Raw genomic sequence first — 19,576 nt, 5'->3', positions numbered from 1 at the left:
GGAAGCTAGAAATGGGACACACCCATTGTGTGTCCTTGCAGGGCCTGCCTGGCTGAGGCCAGTCTTGAGAGGAAGGGACATGGGCTGCGAGTGAGGGAGAGCTTGAGAAGGACAGGAGGAGGGAGACTTGGGGATGGGGCCCGTGCCCCTCCAGGCCGGGATGGGACGGGCTTCCGAAGTGATGGGGATGCTCTCGGCCTGCCTCCTCCCTGCCCCTCTCAGGCACCAGGTCTCCCCTGCCCGTCAGCAGCCACAATCGTTAATAGCACTTATATTTATTACCGCTGTTCCCTGGCCCATTCTGCTCAGGAATTCCATTAGGTTTTCCAGCCTGAGGGGCTTCTCTGCAATTACTCCTCCCTTCTTGGGGCTCCCGCACTGGCCTTGCTCCAGGCCTGGCTTCCTGCTCGCTCCTCCTGCCCCTCTCCACTCTGACTGCTCAACAAACCAGCACACCTGCCCAGGGCCCCCCCCCCCCCACGATCCACCGCTCTCCTGTCAGCTTCTCTCAACCGGACAAGGTCCTCCCCCTCCTGCCCTAACCTCCCAGCCCCCTTCCCCGGCACCAGCTCACCCCTGTCCCCACCCCGCTCCGCCCACCCCGCCAAGGACATGACCGTGAAGAGGTCAGTCCCAGTGTGCGCGCGGGCATGCACACACAGCACATCTTTCCATCTCTTGCTAAATCATCCCATACCTAGCTGTCTGGGATAACTAAAGTATGTACTGAGCACCTCCTGTTTACAAGGAGCTATATTTGGCCCCTTGAGGGAGTGTAGCCCACGGTCACTGTCCTAAAGGGCCAAGCGTGCTTATACAAGGGCAGTATGTAGTTTCGAAAATATACACAAAAATGTCAAAAGTTTAAAAGGTGGAGATAGATAGGTATAAAAAGAAGTTCCAACATTTTCTCACACCCCAGGGGGTCATCTTTTATCCCCCTGGAGTGCAGCACCCCCTTTAGACACCGCTGTGTGAGAGCCTCAGGAAAAGTCCCATCTCTGGTTTCAGGCTATCACTGATGTCCCAGAGAACAGAGACACTTGGTACCAGGGTGCGGGCCAGTGACAACAAGCAGCGAGGGCTCCAGAGCTCAACTGAGGAAGGGGGAAGAAGGGGCCAGAGGACCAGCAAAGGCTCTATGGTGAAAGGGGGCCCAGGGCTGAACCTTGGGACACAAATCAGATGGTAAAAGGCAGCCAGGAGGGCTGGTGGGGTGGGCAGTGGCCCACGGAGAGGCCCAGAGGAAGGAACCTGTACAAAGGTTTGTGGAGTCGGCTGGTGGGAAGGTGGGCCAGGACACAGGCTTTTAGGGCCTTGAATGCCAAGCCAAAGAACTGGGGCTTAATTTTGGAGGCAACCCAGAGAGGAGGCAGCTTGTGTAGTGGTTCATGGCCCAAGCTCTGGAGACAGATGGGGCCTATGTTCAAGTCCAGCCTTGCCATTTGCTAGCTCTGCGACTTTGGGTGAGTCATTGACCCTTTCTGAGTGTGACTTTGCTCATCTGTGTGAAAATGTATCTGTTTCTATTGCAGTAACAAATTAACCCTGAAACAGAGGGTTGTTTTTTCCTCAGAGATTTATTACTACTCGTCTGGCACAGGTGGGCAGGGGGACCCCACTCCGCGTCGTCGCTCAGGTGCACGCTCTGCGGTCACGTCGGTCACTGCAGGAGGGAGGGGGCAGCTAGAGGAGGAAGCACCAGCTCCTCTAGGCTTTGTCCTGGGACTTCTGCCCAGTTCTAGGGACAGGCCCCACCTCACTGCCAGAAGGCTGGGGACGTGGACAAGCGGCTCCACGTTTGCGTCTGCCACAGAGAATGCCAACAAGGCTCAGAGATAGGAGATCAGACCATTAGTCTATAGGACTTAGCCCAGTACCTGCCACCCACGCAGATGTTAACCAGATGGGTCCAGGGAGCATTGCCACCAGCAGGGCCAGAAACCCCAAGGCCCTTTCACCATGACTGGTTGGGGGATTTCAAGGTCACCCGGACCCCTGGGGTTTAGCTCAATCCTGCTTTGCTGGAGCCCTGTCCAAAGCATCTGCAGGAGTGCTGAGGGGTGTCTGGGTCCAGCCTGCCTCTAGTGGCCACCCCCCACCCAGGCACGGGCAACAGCATGCCCGCTGTGGACAGGGTGCCCAACACTACCAGCGACCATTTCACCGCTGCCCCAGGGAATTGACCAGTGTGTGACAGTAAAGGGCTGGCCCCATGTCTCCAGGGCATGGTGAGGTGCAGAGAACCACTGATAAAGAAGGGCGGCCCAGAAGCCCAGACTCCCCACCCTACGGTCTTCTGGGTCACCGTCCAGCCTCCCCCAGGAGAGCTACACCCAAACCATCCCAGACATAGTCCTGGACCGATTCCTAAATAAGAGGGGAGAATAAATTGCTTTCTAAATCGCCCTGCTCTTTTGTACCTCCCATCTCTCCTCCACTCTCCAGAATTCTGGAAGGATCCAGATCTGGATGGGGTAAATGCTCCCAAGACGCAGTCTTGGGTGCTGAGGGTCGGGCCCCAGGTTCCCAGGGTGGAGCGTTTAGCCACATTGCCAAGAGGGAACAGAAGGCAGCAGCCACCGGCACTTGAGCACTGGCCAAGTTTCCAGAATCTGGGGGAGATCAGGGAACCTCAAAGAGAAATCAGGCATCTTTTATAAAAAGAGATTTTTAAAAATGTGTCCTTTCTTCCAGTTCTCTTTTGCGGGGGGAGAATGCATCTGCTGGGATTTGTGTCTGGGGTGAAGGTGACTGGATTTGCTAGGGTGGCAGAAAAATGTGTTCATCGAGCCGGCTTGGATGGAGGAGGGAAAGGAGCACGAGGAGAGGTGAAATCCCTTTGTCAGGGTCTAAAGAGCCACATGATTCTCCCTCGCACTCACCATCGTTGTGGGTTTATAGTTACTAATGTGATGATCTCAATAGTATCTATCTCCCCGATTAGACTGAATGATGCTCCCCGATGTAACCCAGTGCCTCACACTCTACCTGGCACCTGGGAGGCACTGCAGAAATACGAACTGGTTCAATTAAAGCATGATTAAATGATAAAAGTAGCAATGAGGTGGCTCCGGGCTTTATCCAAACTAGATCGTCGGTCAGTGCCCCTGTGCTAAAGCCCAATTCCTGCTGAGTTTCTGTGAGAAGGTGACCTCAAAGTTCCACAGTGGGGCAGTAGAGGGTGCCGATGGAAAACAGAAAGGGAAGGAGGAAGCAGTTTATCCCGTCAGTTAGCACTTTGTGGCAGTCGTTCCTAGTAAGGATGCTAATCTAACTCACAAAGACTAGATAATGCCGCCATCCCCTCCACATGGGAGATTTTGCCCAGTTTCTTGCTGAATCTCAGGCTCTGCAGGAACATTCAAGATCACAAAGGTGCTTGAAAGAAGCCCTTTCTGTCTCCCAAGGACTCCCGTCCCCATTGTCAAGTCCCGCTGAGTAATTTCTTCTCTTTTGCCCAGCTATAGGAAACTCACGGAAGCCAGAGAGGGAAGGGATAGGGTGGGCTGAAACCACTAACAACCCGTTTGCACAGCATGACAGTTGAGATGCAAATAGATGGTTGTAATGCAAATCACAAAAAAAAAAAAAAAAAAAAAAAAAAAACTCTCAAGGCAAAGGCCCCAGGAGTCAGCCTTGGTGTGGAGCGCAATCTCTGAGTTTCAAATTAAAGGTTGTGGCAGCCTCATTCCCCTGCTCCTGGCTACTGGGCGTTCTCCTGTGTCTTCCTCGGTGTTCTGGAAACCCACAGGAAATTAGCAGCACACTCACCCACTGGGATTCCTACCGTATCCCCACCCACCCCCTTGGCCGCAACATGTTCTTTTGTGTTTTCTCCAGTTTGGTCCGCTTTTCCTCTCCCGATCAAGCCTGCAGCCCTCCCCACCCCGTCCTGCCCACAGCTGAACCAGCCGGCCACGTTTTCCCATCTGCATGGGGTGAGGTTATTAGGATGGTTGGAATTTTCTGTTCCGTTGTCCTAAATTCCACTCTTCTCCTTAGAAGCAATCAGATCCTCTGTGTTCTGCGTCCTGCCTGTGCGGTGGCAGTGAGTGTAGGAGATCATCCGTGCCTCTGGCTTCTTTACAGATTCCAGCAAAGGGCTTTGTTTTTAAATACCATTCGGCATCGGGCACGACCCCTCCCAGCAGATTTTTGGATCGCCGAAAACTGGTAGTACCTCTCACCTGCCCTGTACCTTTCTTCTCAGGAGTTGGGAGCCTTTGGTTCTCTTCATTTCTGTCTCGTTTCTGACCCCAGCTTCTCAGAACATATTTCCTGCTGTCCTTAAGACATTTTTGCAGAGGGGTGGGGTTGGAGTGGGGAAAGGGACACCAAAGTCCCCCAGAGAGGCCTCTATTGCCTGGTTCTGGCTGTTTGCAGGAATTGGAATCATCTCAGAATGGCCTTCAGACTTCATTAATTTGCTGGCCTCCTGGCCTTTCTGAGGGCCTAGGCTGAAATTTACATAGATGAACGATTATGTATTCATTCACTCAACACACAGTATCGTGCACCTACTATGTGCCAACCATTGGGGAGTTAGTGCTAAAGATGCGGTGGTCCCCGCTCTCCGAGAGCTTACATTTCATCCCAGTGGGGCAGCTAGAGGAATAGGCACCAACATCGTTGTAGGTGAAAATGAATGTCAAGAAATCAATAAACAGGGCAAGTGATGGGGCACAGGAGGGGGCTATCTTTGGCTCCATGGTTCCAGAAGGCCTTCCAGAGAGGTGCTGTTTAGAACGGAGGTTAAGAGGCGTAGAGGAGGCAGCCACACGGAGCTGCAGAGGGAGAACGTTCCGACAGCAGGTGTTCGGCTGCAAGGGCAGAGGCCCTCGGAAAGGGAAACGGCTGGGCATTTTCAAGGAGCAGGAATGAGACTGGTCAGGGGGCACTAGAGAGGAGGCAAGGACGAAGCATCGAAGCATTGGGCAAAAGCCAAAATGCCTGGGGAAGGCTTTTCTGTTACTGGGAGCCCAGTGGGGAGCCGGGAGGTTGACATGCTCTGAGTCACCTTTCTTAAGGAGCCCTCTGATTGCTGTGTTGCAAATGGGCTCTCAGGGGCCAAGGGTAGAAGCAGGGAAATGTGGCAACGTGGCACGGAAGCCCCTCCCCCTCAGCCACCTGTTCCGCCCAACGTGTGCTTTCTTTCCAGCATCTAACTGGAGGTTCTCTCGCAGTCGGGCTGTTTTCCTCTTAGGGTGGTGAGAAGCCAGAGAACCCCAACCCCCTTATTAGGAAACCTGAGAAGTCCCTCAGAAACCACCTGCAGAACTCTGCCCAGGAGGACAGCGTGAGTGGCCACCTTTGGTCTTTGTGACGGAGGCTCCCGGGTTAAAATCCCAGGATTCAGAACCCTGGCCATGGTGTTCTGCTACCAGACCTACCCCAACTGCCCAGGGAAGGTGGTAGAGAAAACCCCGGAAAGCCAAGCCCCGCCCCCATTCTGCTCCTCACTCACAGTGATTCCAGGCAAGGTGTGGGGCCCACTCTGCCTCAGTGTCCTCTGGAAAACCATGGGTTGGGCCGGTCAGCCTCCTCAATTGACACTCTCTAACCTTTAGGTCCAAGAGGACCGTGGCGGGAAGGGGAGGGTGCCACCTGAGCTTCCCACTTCACCCCTGCCCCCGTCCTCCCTTCCCTGTTGCTGCAGCTGCCCTGCTCCCTGCTTTGGGGCTCGGCCCCACCACCCTCTCCCAGCCTGCCCGTGTGCTTGTTTATTTGGTATTACCTGGAGCACCCTTTCTCTAGTGAGGGAGGGAGAGGCAGCTGGAATGGTGAACAGTAAGGACTTTGAAGCCAGACCACCGGGGTTCAAATCCTGCTCTGCTACCTTTGATCTGTGGAACCGGAGGGGACTTAACTTATCCTCCCTGCAAAATGGAGACAACAGCAGTACCTGCCTCACAAAGCTGTTGTGTGCATTCGATGAGTTAATCGGTGTGTTTGAAACCGTGCCTGGCCCATAAAAAGCCCTCTTTAAATCTTAACTATTTTTTATCATCCCAATCGTGAGAGAGACGGCCATATTGCTGTGTGTCCTCAGAGAGGAGGGAATCGAGGCTCAGGGAGGTTAAGGGGCTTCCCCAAGGTCACACAGCCAGCGGGCACAGAGCTTGGCCTCGAACTCTCTATCCTGTGATTCTTGCAGGCACTGGGGAGCCCCCCTGTTCTCAAAGGTTTGGTCCCACCCAAGCAGGTGTGTGCTCTACCTCCAGCATGGCTGGGGGGAGGGCAAGGGGGGAGGTAAGGCAAGGGGGGGGCATCTGCTCCGCAGAGGTGAACGGGGACACATCTGGCAGGAGCTAATTCCTATTTCAGGCAGGAGATGACACGATTCATTTGTTTGAGGGGCATAGGGGAAAAAAAAAAACGAGAGAATTACCCACCTCCCCAAGGAGAAAACATCACCAAATAAATAAATAAAAGGAAACAAATGACAGGGGGAAAAAGCCGTATTCTGGAATACTAGGTTTACTTGTAGGGATGGAATGGAGGCGGGGGGTGGGGGGGGGGGCAGTGAGCAAGGGAGATTGCTCTTGTTCTGCTAATCTTGGCCTTTATTTTTATCCATCACCCTCATTTTCCATTCCACACGTGTTCCAGCCTTGTCAGGGAGCCCAGCCCGCAACCTTGTATTTATTTAAATTTGTTTTCACATGTGTTCTTATTCGTCAGTCTGTCCAGCATGCAGTTTCTCTGGCCCCTCTCCCCACCCAACCCTGCAAGGTTGTGGCGGCGGGCTCTGGCGGGGGGGGGGGGGGGGGGGGAGGGGGGGGGCTCTGCCAGACTTCCTTTCAGCCCAGAGGTTCCTAGCCCAAACGTGGGGGTCCACTGACTCCCTAAGGCATCCAGGACCCTGGATGGAGAAAACCCTGTATCTTTGTTTTCACTAACCTATAAACGACCTTTAGCACTCCCTTTAATTATGAAAATAGAAACAAGAGGTGCCTGGATGGAGCAGTCCTTTGAGCGTCTGACTCTTGGTTTCAGCTCAGGTCACGATCTCATGGTTGATGAGTTCGAGCCTCACACGGGGCTCTGCGCTGATGGCACGGAGCCTTCTTGGGATTCCGTCTCTCTTTCTCTCCGTCCCTCCCCCACTTGTTCTCTCCCTCTCTCTCTCTCTCAAAAATGAATAAATAAACTTAAAAAAAAAGATTTTTAAAAGAAACAAACAACCGTGGTATCAGTCGTAGCTAGGGCTTTAACCCCAAAAGAAACCTCAGACATTTGCATACCACATTTCAGGTGTCATAGGGATCTCAATCTATCACTTGCAGTCATCGCTACTTTAAAAGGACAGCGTATGTCAACCCCGTGCCAAATCTTACTGTGTACAGCATTAAGAACTACATAATTCTTCTTTAACACCCTTTTAAAATGCCTGGTGACTGTATTTCAACATAACAAGTTGACTGTATCTTATTTTTTTGCAATTAAAAATGTTATTCTAGGAAGGGGATCCCTGGGCTTCACCAGACTGTCAGAGGGGTCCTTGGCACAAAAACGAAAAAGAAAAAAAAAAGATGAAAAAACCCTCCTTAATCCCTGCTCACGAATGAACACCTTTTAGCCCAGCTCCCTCCGTGGGCTTCTGCCATGAGGCTGACTAACATTCTGCTAGTTCTCGGAGCAGGGGTCCTGAGCCACACATCCGCTTGGATGAGGTAGGAACAGGGAGGATCTGTGTCACACGTTCAGCTGAGGGTCCATTTTCCAGCTGCGGATGGTCCAGGCCGCTGTTCAACTGGCCCCGTATATCTATCTACCAGGATCTCCTTTGCAGTAGAAACACAGGAAATATACATTCCCTTGCCCTAAACTCTCCCTCCCTGCTGATGTGACCCAGAGCGTGGACCTCCGTTTCCCTATTTTCCAAAGCAATTTCAATGAGAAACCAAACTCTAGAAGCAGTGAAGAGGTGGGGAAGAGAGGGAGGGGCAGGCTGCCAGCATCCATGGAAGCAGATGTAAGTTTTTATACTTTCTGTGGATGTATGATTATCCAGGGATCCAGACCCTTTTTTCCCCTCGACTAAGGAGATAAGGGGGATCTGGCTGGAAATCACCCACCTCCCACCGAATCCCCTGGGTGGTGTGAAGGATGTAGATAGAATGCCTCCAACATTCTGGACCTCTCACCCAGCTTCTGATTTCATCAGCGGAGCAAAGCTAAAAAGGAAGGAGGGAAGGAGGGCTCTGGTCCAGGGAGCAACCAAGATGAGGTACATACATAAATAAAGGCCAGCACTGCCCTTCCCCCAGTCTCCAGGCCCCAGGCCACGGTGCCCATCCTGGCTGCTCCTATTTCTAAAAGGTTCTCCGGTGATTTGGTTGCAGAGCAGAGCGAAGCATCCACCCGAAGCAATGTCCACACAGCCGGTACCTGGAATCCGTGGTGCCTGGGCGAGCCTCGCTCTGCACTTTGTGTGCCTGGCAGCGGGCAAGGGACGGTTTGCAAATTCTGCTGGGTCGCGGCTTCAGCTCCCATTTCCAGGGTTCTTCTCCCAAGATTTAAATTCTCCAGGAAAATATCTGTGGACTTCAAAGCAAAGCCATTCTGGAAGGGAAGCCAGGGGGAGCAGGACAGCCCCATCTGTTCTTTTTCCTATTAATTTCTCCCCAGTTGCCTTCACTGAGGCTCTTATTATGACGATGGTGATTATTAGGATTTTTCTGTGCATGGCTGCATCCCGTGGTGTGATTCCTCCCAGCATGCTAAGCTCCAGCCTCCCTGAGGACCAGAGGGTGTCCTCGGTGTGATTCTGACACCTCCTAATTTAGTCTCATCCGTAAATCTAATTAGCGTGCTATTTACACCAGGCCCAGGAGCCCTGGTGGGGTGTGAAGCAGGCAGCCTCTTTCCTCACCTCTCCCCTCCCCAGTGCCCGCTCCCCGGCCGGCCAAGTCCCCTCCAACGGCTAGAGGTGGACTTTCATCTTGGACGTGGGGGACTGTACCCCTTTCACCCACTGCCCTGGCAGCTGTCCCCTCCCCCACGCCCCCCCCCCCCCCGCTCACGACGGGACCTTGCAGGAGTCATTTTGTCTTCGGGGTCACGCTCCCTAAATGCAGAGTCTGGTCTTCCTCAACATCCCCATGGGGATCGGAAGCAGAGCTAGCGCGCTTCATCCTGCGTTCTCTTCCTCTCCATTACCTCCTGGCCGCTTCATGCCCACGCCGGCGCCCCTTTTCCCGTGGGCACCTGTTTTCTTGCTCCCACACTTCCCCACCTGCCCCATCTGCCACCCCCGCCACACCCCTGACAGCCGTAGATGGTTTGTCTTGTTTATTTATCCCCCTTTCTCGAAGAGTAGGGGTAAGCACAACCCAGCAGGGAAGGGTCCCTGCGTGTCTCACCCCGTCACTGTGCTGATGGATTGGAGACTGGGCAACAGTGGTGAGGGTGGGCCACCAAGCCGGGCATGGAGCTGGCAGCCAGCTCTGCTTTGTTCCTGCTGACTCTGTCCCCCGAAAGGGGGAAGTGGTGCAGGGGTGGCGGGGGGCGGGCAGGAGGAATTTCGTGGCTCTGTTGTCACTCTACCCAGGAAGGCGCAGGGTAGACGCTCACTCCCTTCTCGCCCTCCAAGGAATTGGGTGTGGGAAGAAATTCCCAACATCAAGGTTGTCATACGTTTCTATCCCAGGTTCAAAGGTGCAGCTGTTTCTCTGCTTGGTCCTGACATGTGCCCCGAGCCCAAGGGCAGGTATCTCTGCTTCTCACACATGGGCAAAACTGGCCTCCGAGGAGACCTTCCGCTAAGTCAGCGTTAAAAGATACACTGCGGCAGCCGCTGGAGGGCAGGGTGGCGAGCACCCAGAGGCCTGGGGCACGAAGAGTAAGAGATGCCCTAGAAGGACCCTTGCAATGAGCGGGGAGGTGGGTGGGAACAAGTACTTGCTGAGCATCTGCTGCATGCCAGATGCTGTTCTAGGCACTGTTCGCAAGTGAACACAACAGCCCAAGTCCAGCCCTCGGGCAGCACATGGCAATGAGAGCCATGGAGGAAGACAAAGCAGGGTGAGAGGGGTTTAAAAAAGGAGTCCCGGGGGGACGGAGGCCTGACGGAGGGAGGTGACATTTAGGAGAGACCTCAGTGATGAGAGGGTGAGCCACAGGACAGGAATACTTGGAGGAAGAGCATTCCAGGCACAGGGCACAGCAGGCATGTGGCTCTAGGCAGGAGGATGCCCGCCCACGGGTGGAGGAGGGGCCAGGAGGCCCCTGCCCGACCTGGCCGGGAAGGTCAGATAGACAGCTTTGCTGTCAGGGCCCTGCTTGCACAGGAAGGGAGCAGGAAGCCACCTGAGGGCAGTGAGCAGGGAGCGAGGCACTTACGGACTGAAATGTCAGAAGGACAGTCCCTGCAAACGACCCAGGTGGCCATCCACCCCTGAGCGCATAGACAGAATGTGGTGGCTCCCCACGGGATATTACTCAGCCACGACAGTAACGAAGCATCGATGCGTGCCACCACACGGATGAACCTAGAAAACCTTATGCTGGGCGAAGAAGCCAGTCACAAAGGGCCACAGGGTGTCTGATTCCATTTGTACGAAATGTCCGGAACAGGCAAATCCATAGAGACAGGAGCACAGATCCGTGGCTGCAGGGACTGGGGGTGGGGGTGGGAGTGGGGGTGGGGGTGGGGAATGCGGCGTGATTGCGCATGGGTGCGAGGTTTCCTTTTAGATGGACATGTTTTAGAACAGGAGGGAGCGGTGGTCGCACAACACTGTGGATGTACTGAAAACCACTGAATTGTACACTTTATGATGTTAAAATGGTGAATTTTATCTCTGTCAAAAAAATTATTTCAATGGATGCTCAGGGCAGGGCCATCACTGGGAGGGAAGGACAATAACTGGAGGTACTGTGGGGGGGGTGGGGGGAGGAGTGGTCAGCTCCCGGGCTGTTTTGAAGAGAGAGTTAGGATTTGCTGGTGTGTGTGTGTGTGTGTGTGTGTGTGTGTGTGTTGACCTTTGACCTGAGCAGTTAGAAACACGGGGTCCTTCCTGCCTGAGACAGTGAGGTAGTAGGTTTAATGAGGGGAAGGCGGAGTCCGTAGGTTAGCTTTCGACACATTATGTTTGACGTGCTTGTTAGACAGCCATTTGGAGACATCGAGAAGGCAGAGGGGGGGTGCTGATAAATGTCCAACAAGTGGCTCTAGGATGGGGGCCCCCTCATCTGTAGCACTCAGTGGTCTCTATGGCGTAAATCCCCCACCATGCCTACCTCGAGCCTGACCGCGGGTGCTCACCGAGATCCTGAAAACCTAGCACCTGGCTCTCCGGAGTCCACGATGTGGACCCAGAATGGAGATGGAAATGTGAGCATTGCCAGCATCTGGACTATATTTAGAGTCACAGACCTAAGCTGGGCTCACGGAGGCAAGGGGTGTGAGTATAAGGAGAGGAGAGCTGGGGCGCCCCAGTGTTCACATGAGGGGAGATAGGGACGAGCCAGCGAAGGTGACTGAGAAGGAGTGACCCCGAGGGAGGAGGACCAAGAGGGAGCATTGCAGGACCGGAGCACGGACAGGCAGTGGGCAGGTGCTATCAGCAGGAAGAGGGGTAGGGCTCAGGAGAGGGAGGAAGCAGCCAGCCCTAACAAGCAGCAGTGTTTGCCAATTAGCATATGGATCTGTGTTTACTTTTCTGTTTTCAGCTTAATGACTCTTAATTGCCCTCATTAGGGAATGTCCAAATCCGCCAACGTTTACAGAGCAGGCCAAGCGGGGCTTTTTTTTTTTTTCTTTTTTAATCCACTTGACCCTCTTCTCCCCTGCCTTCAGGGCCCTCCCCTGGCACACTGGATGTCTCACCCCTTAGAAGGATGCCGGACGGCCCCCTCCCGCTCAGCGCCTGGTGAGATGTCAACTCAGTCCTCTAGGGACGGAGCTGTGCTTAAATAAGCAGACCTCTACGGGAAAGTGAGAATCGGTGATTTCAAAGGCAGTATAGGAAGTGAAAGCAGCCAGTCTCAAAGGCTGCATCCTACATGATTCTTTTACGTTCTCAAAAAGACAGAGAACCCAGCAGTGGTTGCCAGGGCTTGGGTGTAGGAAAGGGGTTGACTGAAAAGTTAAGCGCAGGGGAGTTTGGGGGGCGGGCCGGCGGCACCGTTCTGTACCCTGGTTGTGATGGGGTAGCATGAATCTATACATGTGTTAAAATTCATAAAACTGAAGGGGCGCCTGGGTGGCTCAGCTGGTTAAGCGTCCTCGGTTCAGGTCACGATCTCGCAGTTTGTGGGTGTGAGCCCTGCATTGGGCTCTGTGCTGACAGCTCAGAGCCTGGAGCCTGTTTCGGATTCTGCCTCTGTCTCTCTCTGCCCCTCCCCCACTCACGCTCTGTCTCTCAAAAAAAAAAAAAACAGTAAAAAATTTTTAAATTCATAAAACTCAATACCCCAAAATGTCAATGTCACTGCACGTTAATTATAAAAAATTATAAATTATTGACAACCTCTCCCCCTCACCTCTACCCCCTCCCGGAAAAAGATGAAGTGAAAGGTAGCCGCATAAATAGCACCACTGGTGAGCTTTTAGACTCCACGCCATCCTTCTCTCCACTGTCATTTGATTCAGCCCGTCTGTAACGCGCACCCCCTGCAAAGCCAAAAAGGGAGACTAGAGGGCCTTGAATGCCGAGATGAGTTTGAACCTATTCAACAGGCAAGCGGGAGCCATCGATGGTTCTTGAGCATGAGTGGTATCCTCAGAGCTGTGTTTTAGGTCGATTAATCTGGACACCAGGAGAGTGAAGAGAGCAACAGAGGATGACGGGAGACTGCAAGGCAAGCAGGGACTGGATACGGGGTCTGTGGGAGAGGCAGGGGTTGGAATGCCGCTAGGATTTGGAATACCGGGGGCAGGAGTGGCAGAGACCCAGAAGGGAGAGCTAGGAGGAGGAAAGACAATGGGAGCTACCACCATCGTCCGCCAGCCTGCTGGGCAGTGGCCAGGCCCTCCTGGTCTCTTTACCTCGGCTTAGTTCCTCATATGAACACCCTCCACCTACCATTGAATCTATTATCGTCTCTTGCCCCGCCCCCTTCCCAGCCTTCCTCCTGTCTCTGTCTTCCGATTTTTTCCTCCCACTCACACATTCTTGCATCCGTTCCTTTGTCCATGCAGTGTAGTTGTTTTGTGCCTGACCCGAGTGTGGAATGTGTCAAATAGAAGGGACTCTTCGCAGGCCTGGCCAGCTGTGCCAGGGTCAGACTTCTGGGCTGCCCAGTGACTGCTGAGTGACACATAGCGCTGTCACCATTCATGATCCCCCTTGTGCCTGAAGCCCAGCACCCCGTCCCAGCCCAGGACCCATCCCTGAGGGCATTTATGATGTTGTTGTTCCCGGGAAGGGGATGCAAAGCTGGGCAGACCTCCCTGGCAGGGGGCTAGGATGGGAGATGAAATCACTGTCCCCCTTTTGGCTCCCAGATCCCCCACAGCAGGTGCGTGGCCTCCATAGAGTCTTGGGCTCTGTCCCTCGGGGCCTCCTGAGGCGATGGGATCCCTTATTTTGAAAGGCAGCCCAGAAAGGGCAGTTTGCCTGAGGTCACAGAGCTGGTCTGCTCCGGGGGCTCCCCTCCCCTTCCCCCACCCGCTCAGCCCCTCCCCCCCCCCGCCCCCAGGCCTGGGGAGGTGGACTCGCAGTTGGAGAGGCAGAGGAATACAAAATGGTGTGATTAGCGGCAGGCAGCGTGCCCTCCCCATTTCCATAAGGCATTTAGATTTCTTTGCCTTGCCACACATTTTTCTCTCTGTGGGAACAGGGAAATAGTTTTAGCATGGTAAATAGACAGCGCCAGGCAGCTGCTGAGTGCAAAGCCCAGCTCCCAGCTCCGCACAGACCCCCTCCCCGCTCCTTGTCCCGAGGCCCCTTGGGATGCCCCCTCAGCCAGCCAGCCAGGCTCATCCTCCTCCCGGAGTGGCCCTGCCCCTAGAGTCCCCAGAGGGACAGTTCTGGGCTTGGGGCAGACTGGGACGCACACTCTTTTTTTTTTTTCCTGCATTTTGGACTCTCCTTCCTGCACATCTGAGAACACTCATACCCCGCTTCAGCCCCCTGCCCCGGTCCCAGCCAAAACTCCCATGCAGGGTCTGCCATCGGGATGAGGGAGGGAAGGAGTTGAAGCCAGGTATAGGGGTGAGGTCAAAGTTGGCAGATTCTGATCGGAGTTGTAGACCTTGAGGGGAACGGTGTGGCCACCCTTGCTGGGAGGCATGCCTGCGCGGCAGGCAGGAGCAGAAGGAAGGTGCTGTGGAGCTTTCCACTTGAGGCAGGAGTCTTTCAAACAGGGTCCCTCTGAGGAGGAGCGCATGGCCTAGAGGATCTTTGGGATCTGGCGGGGGGTTGGGGATGGGACATGTCATCCTGAATGAAGAGCTCAGAGCCTGGGCCTCATGAATCCTACGTGGCCCCCTGTTCTGTGCACATGAATTTCCAAGTGGCCTGGAAAGGTCCCTGTGATCCCCTGGGCCTTCCACATAAGGCTTGCCCTTTGGCCATGCCCACAAGCACTATTCAGGTGAGCCTAGCCCTCCTGGCCAGTCCCCCCCCAGGACCACTTCATTTCTCTCAGGACTCCCTGGGCTGATTGCCCTGACACCTACACGTCTAGTACAGCCCAAAGATTTGGATCCCACCAGAAATGTCTATTTACCTGGAGCATAGAAATGAAGCCAGAGTGGCCGGTTCCAACTCTGGGGGTAGGGACATTTAGCTCTGCTGTATCTGTTGGACATAGGGGGCACCTCCAAGATGGGACCCTCCCAGAGCAAAGGTCACCAGGGCTGGGCAAGAGCCCTTGGTCAGCTGTGCAGCCATCCTCCCTGGCAGAGGACCAGCTCCTGTGTGTGAGCTGCATGGACACTGGGGCCTCTGAAGTGGTTCAGCCTTCGGGGAGCGCCTGGAGGACACAGGGGCTGGAGTGTCAGATGCTCAGAGCCTTGTTTTCCATACCAACTGCATGACCTCCCCACCTGACAGTGGGGACAGCTTATCCTGCTGTGCTCTCAGACATGCCTCGTGGAGTTGGGCACCGGCCCTCCTGTGCCCACTCGGGCTTGCGAGTGCCTGGGTTTTAGCACTTTGAGTCCTGCGTCCTGGGAGCCCTCACAGTCCCAGGCAAGCCAGGACAGCTGATTGCCTAGGGGCAGGCCGGAGAGGTGGCCCACCCCCAAGGTTGAGAAACTGAGGCTCGGAGCCAGACAAGCCTGGAATGGCGGAGAGAGACAGGTGGTCAGGTATAGCTGGGCTTTGGAGGTGTGAGATTCCCACAGTGCACTAGGGCGGTGGGTTGCAAATTTGGGAAACAATTTGAAAGCACCTGTCCCTCATTTACCTTAATGCAAGTACCCAATGCACATTATAATTCACTTCCCAGAAGTGTCGCTGCGGGGCCAGCGACAAGATCCCTCCTGAGGGAGGGAGGGGAGGCCTCGTGCCCTCGTCTGTGAGCAAAATAATACGCACGTCCACGCGATGAAATTGACAGCTCTCTAGTATTCTTTCCCCAAAGTGCCAGCTGCCGATCGGATTGAATTAGATTTCACAGGGGTTTTTGCAATACATGGAATTCACCAGCAAATTACTCTTAAAGAGGGAAAATCAATCATTTGGAGCAGAGATAAGCTGAAGGCAAGGCAGCCTTGGATTGATCCCGTCTGTGCAGGCGTGTGTGGAATTCAGCAGATAACCTGGGGAGAGGAGGAGGGAGAGGAGGAGGGGAGGAGGGAGGGGGAAACAGGATGGGTGAAGGAGGAGGAGGGAAAAAAGGAGAAATGGAAAAGAGAAAGGTGGGGGGGGTGGAGAGCAAGGAGAAGAGGGCTAGAAGGGAAGGGAGGAGAGCAAATGAGAAAAAAAAGGGGAAGGAAGAGGAAGGAGGGGCAGAGAAGGCAACAGCAGAGGAGGAAGTGGAGAGAGGCCTTAAGCGGCAGGGGGAGCGGAGGCAGGGGGAGCGGAAAGCAATCTGAGGAAGCACAACAGGAATTAACGGGCTTAGGAGAATCATCCCGGCTTGCAGATCTGGAAACTGAGGCCCAGGGACAACAAAGGGCTTGCCGCAGTCACACAGTGAGCCATGGCCAACCCAGAGAAAACGGTTCCTGTCCACACTGCTCAAGGGCCCGATCCACAGAGGAGCCGGGGAAGGAGGGTCTGGGTAGGCTGAGCACCTGACATTAGGGCAGTGTCCTTCGCCCGACGTGGGCCTGAGAGGCAGCCCGCTCCCAGGGCGGAGAAACTGAGGCTCTGAGCTGGACAAGCCTGGAATGCAGGAGAGAGGCAAGGCTGAGCGTGTGCCGTGGTCTTAGCTGGGGCCCTGCTCCCGGACAGGGCGTGGGGTGGGGGGACCGTGAAGAGACAGAGGGTGGTCCTTTACAAGCAGGTGCCGCGTCAGTCCTCCCGGACTCTGAAACGTGGAAGGTCCCTGGGGGTCGAGGACAGGCTTAGGGGATGGAGGCAGTGACCACCGCAGGGCTCCTTCCCATTGCCCCCTGGACTCCAGCTTCACATGGGCAGCCTGCCCTGGGGCAGCGGGCAGGGCCAGAGGAGTGTGGTACGCCCACTAGATGTAGGGGACTGTCAGGAGCGGTGATGGGAAGGGGTGCTGAGAGGCCCGCCCTGCCAGGGTTCACATTGGCATGTCTGATTGGGGTTAATTAAGTGAAAGGCTGGACAAAGGAGTGATAAAGAATCCATCTTGGGTGGACTTTGATTTCCTGCCGCTCGATAGCATGGATTAGACCAACAGAGCACAGGGGAGAAGGGAGACCTACGGCCCCTGCCCAGGCGGGAGGGGGCTCACTCACCCCTGCACACATCCAAGCCTTTGCCCTTCTCCGCCTGCCCCTCTCATTCCTGGCCAATGTCTGGAAATCAGCCCTTCCCCAGGGCCACCTCCTCCCCTCCCCCACTCTCTCCCAGAACGAGAAACAACAACCCTTACTTACTAAGCACTCGCTCAGCCCCGGGCACTTTACCAGGATCTTGCAGCTCACCCAACAAGAGTGCTATCAGGTGGCCCTCATGCTTTCCATTTTGTGGATTGGGAAATTGAGGCTCAGAAGGGTGAGGTCTTTTGTGCCAAGTCACACAGCTGGAAAGGGCGGCGCCTCTGTCTGGAGTAGATCCAGCCCCCCGAGGCTATGCTTTTAGCCTCCACTAAAGCTTCGGGCTCCACACCCTGGAGTTTCTGGTCACGGGGCTCTTGCCTGGCAGGTCTGAGTCCTGGACACGGCTTCTGCGAGGGTGGCGCTAACTCTCGGGGCACATCTGGGCACTCCGGGCCCCAGCCCCATTCGCAGCTCAGGCTAAGGGTGTCTCACCAGCCCACAGAGCTCCCTGGCTCTTCTCTGTCTTACTTCACAACACTGCCCGCCCCCAACACTAAGACCTTGGCCCTTGCTGGCCTCCCCTGGCCCATCATACATCTGCGTGACCCTGGACCTTGCTCTTTTGCAGAGAGGAATTAAGGTCCCTACCTGGGTAGAGGGTAGTGCACAGGGTAAGGTGAGTACCTGTAGCATTTGGGGTACAAAGGGGGGAAAAAAGCACAGAAAGCTACTTCTAGGAGAGCCTCCTGTCTTAGGCAGGAAACCAGAACTCACGTCACCCACCAAAACAAGACAGGGCAAAGAGACAACGCCGCTCCTTAATCCTGTGGGTGTGCCTTCTTCTCCCGGCTTCACAGATGAAGCGGCTCCAGGAGTGAGAGTGAGTTGCCCAAGGTCACACAGCTAGAAAGCGACAGTCTAGTCCCCAATCTGAACCTTTCTCTATTGCATCCTATCATTGGTCACCACACAGCTACTCCCCTGACCTATGGCAGAGAGAGATGAACCTCTCCAAGGGGCGAACTGGCAGGGAGGTGCCCGAGGAGGGTGGGCAGAGAACCAAGCAAGAGCTGTGAAGGAGGCACCTGCAGGCCTTACGTGCAGGAAAGGAGTCTGGGGGCCGAGCCAGGCCTGCCTCTCTTGGGGGACCAGGTCGTCTGCGAGGGACATGCCAGTGTCTAGAACCTGCAGGTGATGACCCAGGCAAGCCGTGTTCAGGAGTCAGGCGCAGACTCTGAGAGAAGCCAGGCCACCCCCATGCAAGCCCAGGGCAGGGGTCTACCTGAGTCTGAGTCCTGGAGGAGGGAAGGGCCCTGTGCATGCAGCTGTTGTGAGTGTAAACACCCCCCTGGGCCCTCCCAAAGTTGTGAGCGTTCTGTGAGCTGCTGCCCTAAGAGGGCCCGTCGCACACTAAGCTCTCAATGACTAGTCGGGAAAACGCCGCTGGTCCACTCCATGGAGTCCGGTGACCATTGGGACTGAATGTGGGTCCCCTGGCTGTGGGAGCTGCGAAGAGACTGGGGGGGGGTGGTACTAGGAGGCAAGGCTTGCAAGGCCACCCCCCACTTCCGGCGGCGGGAGGTTGGGGGGCAAGATGTAAGGGGAGCCGAGGTGGGGGGGCAGCCCCTTCTGGCAGTGGCTGATAAGGAGGGCCCGACCAGGACGGCTGCCCTCTGCGGGGCGGGGGGGGGGGGGGGGGGGGTGGTGGCAAGCCTTCATCACCGGAAGCAAAGCAGGGCTGGCTGCACGGGAAGGGGGGGGGACGGCAGGAAGCGAGGAGTGATCTCCTGTGTCCTTCCCCCTTCCACCAAACAAATAAAGCGGAGCTGTCGCAGCCCCGCAGGCAGCCGCTGGCACCCCAGCCCGGTGCGGGAGGGCAGCGTGCGGCTCAGCTCCGGCTCTGGGACCCGCGGCTGCTGGCTATCAGCCTTCTCATCGCCTCTCCCAGCTGGAAGAGAATTTAATCCACCGGCCTCCTCTCCACACGCACTGGGACTCCTTTTGATGTTCCTCTTTATCTCCCTTCCCAACAAAATTGCCCCTCGACAGCTCCAAGAGGGCCTCCTGCCGCTCCCCCGCCCTGCTCTCTCCCTCCCAGCCCCAGTGAACAGCCCTCCGTGGGGCCTGGCAGCGAGTGAGGGGGCAGGCTGGCACCCCTCCACCAGCCTGGGCCCCCTGACCTTGGCAGAGGAGAACTTCCCCCGGGGCCTCACCCCCCCAACCGGAGGACCGCCGAAGTCCTCCCGGGGCCAGTTCTTTGCTTGCATGGGGAACAACTTCCGCAGTGGGAGGGGGCTCTCCAGAGCCGGGTGGTTGAGAGCTCAGGCTGCCGAAGACAGAACAGACCCAACTTCAAATCCTTCCCTGGCAGCTCGGAGGCCTGAATAAGTTGCCCGCCCCGACCTCGCTTTCCTTCTCCATGAAAGGGGTGGACGGACGCTGATGTCCGGGAAGAGCCCGGTTAGGTCCCAAGAAGCACACAGTTGGGGCTTGATAAACAGAAGCTGTCTGTCCGGAGGGCTGCCGTTAACAAGGGTTGTGCACCGCTTTCGTGAACTGGGTGAATATCACACGCGTGTCCCACCCCGAGGGGCTGACGGTCATAAGCCAAGAGTCCCAACAGGACGTGGCCTTCTGGGCAGATTCCGAATGGGGCAGGCTGAGCATCTGATGGCACTTAGCTAGGAGGTTGCCCTGGGCTCTCGGGACAGCCATATATGG

General features: G+C 55.5%; 1 protein-coding gene across 1 annotated transcript in view; it reads left to right on the top strand.

Annotated features, from left to right (window-relative positions):
- The window catches only part of LOC116738373 (cadherin-23-like), a 186,758-nt gene that overhangs the window by 159,890 nt on the left and 7,292 nt on the right, over nt 1–19,576 (top strand). The window lies entirely within an intron of this gene.

The sequence above is a fragment of the Lynx canadensis genome, chromosome D2, assembly GCF_007474595.2.
Source record: "Lynx canadensis isolate LIC74 chromosome D2, mLynCan4.pri.v2, whole genome shotgun sequence".
Lineage (NCBI taxonomy): Eukaryota > Metazoa > Chordata > Mammalia > Carnivora > Felidae > Lynx > Lynx canadensis.
Note: the sequence above shows the minus strand (reverse complement) of the source record. Positions and strands in the feature narration are given on the sequence as shown.